The sequence below is a fragment of the Camelus dromedarius genome, chromosome 5 (genome assembly GCF_036321535.1).
Source record: "Camelus dromedarius isolate mCamDro1 chromosome 5, mCamDro1.pat, whole genome shotgun sequence".
Classification (NCBI taxonomy): domain Eukaryota; kingdom Metazoa; phylum Chordata; class Mammalia; order Artiodactyla; family Camelidae; genus Camelus; species Camelus dromedarius.
In genome coordinates this window covers 19,823,882-19,826,045 of record NC_087440.1, presented here as the reverse complement: position 1 = coordinate 19,826,045, position 2,164 = coordinate 19,823,882, and the positions used below count along the sequence as shown (strand labels likewise).

At 33.3% G+C, this 2,164-nt stretch overlaps 1 non-coding gene across 1 annotated transcript; it reads left to right on the top strand.

The window, feature by feature from the left end:
* The first annotated feature begins 1,745 nt into the window (after positions 1–1,745).
* LOC116153782 (U6 spliceosomal RNA) lies at positions 1,746–1,850 on the top strand. Its single transcript, XR_004137660.1, has one exon. It is a non-coding gene; the product is annotated as a U6 spliceosomal RNA (small nuclear RNA).
* Positions 1,851–2,164: the final 314 nt, after the last annotated feature.

Here is a 2,164-nt window from a genome sequence, read left to right as displayed (position 1 = left end):
GAAGAAATAATAAGCATTTAACAAAAAGATAGACCTCTAGATACAATGTCTATTAGGTTTACATAAAAATTACATGTAGCATGCCAGAAAGTAAGGAAGAGCTCCCCACAAAAAAGGAAAAGAAGATAGGAGCATGTCAAAAGGACACAAAGGTGGCAGGGAGGGTATAACTCAGTGGTAGAACACATGCTTAGCATGCATTAGGTCCTGGGTTCAATCCCCAGTATCTCCATTAAAAATAATTATAAATAAATAAACCTAATTACCTCCCTCCCCCCAAAAAAGGACACAGAAGTAACCCAAAAGACCTCCCCATTGCCAGAGCTGGAATAATTTGATCAACAAAATAAATAATGATAATATTATATTATAACCCAAGGAATAGAATAAATATCCATGAGTCTACCTTGATAAACACAGGTGATTAAATAAATAAATGGGGAGAGAAGGGCAACTCTTCCTTATAGAAGAATTCCAATTAATGATACAGAAAAAATGAGGGAAATAGAAAATCACCACAGTAACAATTGCTAGAGGCAAGATCAATCAAATGTTAAAATCGTGGAGTGAAATAGTAAAATCCAAATAAAGTATGGAGTTTAGCCAATAATAGTGTATCAATTTTGGCACAATAGTTGTGACAAATATACAAATACAAAGTAAGATGTTAACAACAAGGGAAATGGATGAGGAATATATGGGAAGCGTACGTACTATCTTGCAAACTGTCTGTAAATCTGTAACTATTCTAAAATACAGTTTATTTTAAAAATTAAAAAAAATTAGTGGGTGAAGGTTTAAGGAGAAACAGGATATTTAAATACCTCCAAAATATTTGTGGAATATTACAAAGAGAAAATTCCAACTCTCAATTACAAAGAGAGGGGGGGTGGAGGGTGGGAAGGGATAGACTGGGATTTCAAAATTGTAGCATAGACTACACTGTATAGCACAGGGAAATATACACAAAATGTTATGATAACTCACAGAGAAAAAAATGTGACAATGAGTGTGTATATGTCCATGAATAACTGAAAAATTGTGCTGAACACTGGAATTTGACACAACATTGTAAAATGATTATAAATCAATAAAAAATGTTAAAAAAAATTACAAAGAGAGAAAAAAGTAACCTTGCAGTAGAGAAACCTGGCAGATAGCACCTTAACTGAATGATCAAGGTTAGTATCACCACGAATTAGACATGTCAATATCACATACCCTTGATAAAGGATGTGATGAGAAGGGTACACTGCCTCTGTGAGATTTTTCTAAAAAATTTATAAACTCAGTCTTATAATGAGCAAACAGCAGACAAAACTAAATTGAGGGGCACTTTACAAAGTTCCTAATCAGTACTACTCAAAAATGTCAAAGTCATAAAAGACAAAGAAAGGCTAAGGAACTGTCAGAGACTGGAGGAGACTAAAAGAGACATGACAACTAAATGCAATGTAGAACTTTCGATCAGGTCCTGGAACAGAAAAAGGATATTAGTGGACAACTGCTGAAATCCAGATAAAGTCTGTGTTTAGTTAATAGTATGTACCACTGTTAATTTCCTAGTTTTTGATAAGTGTACCATGGCTACATGCTAACATTAAGGGAACCTAGGTGAAGGCTATATAGGAACTCGTATCTAGATATACAGGAAAGGTATAAAGAATATAGATTTGTGCTATCTTTTCAACTCTTCTGTAAGTCTAAAATTATTTTTACATTAAATTTAAAAAGTAAAAACTGGTGCTTACTTCAGCAAGACATATACTAAAATTGGAACAATACAGAGAAGATTAGCATGGCCTTTGCACAAGGATGACACACAAGTTCGTGAAGCATTCCATATTTTTCAGGTACTAAGTACTATATATAAAATAAACAACAAGGTCCTACTGTATAGCACAGGGAATTATATTCCGTATCTTGTAGTAACTTATATTGGAAAAGAATATGAAAAAGAAAACAAAGTAAAAACTGTACATAAGTAATATACAAATTAGTTTTTTTTCTGCTTCCTATGGCTAACCTGTGCCTTCTGGAAAGTCCTATCACGCTTTAATACCCTATGTGTTATAACAGACACCATCTCTACATTTAAAATCTCTTCAAAAAGACAAATACCATTAGACCATAAGCTCCTTGAGAGCAAGGACCATATCTTATT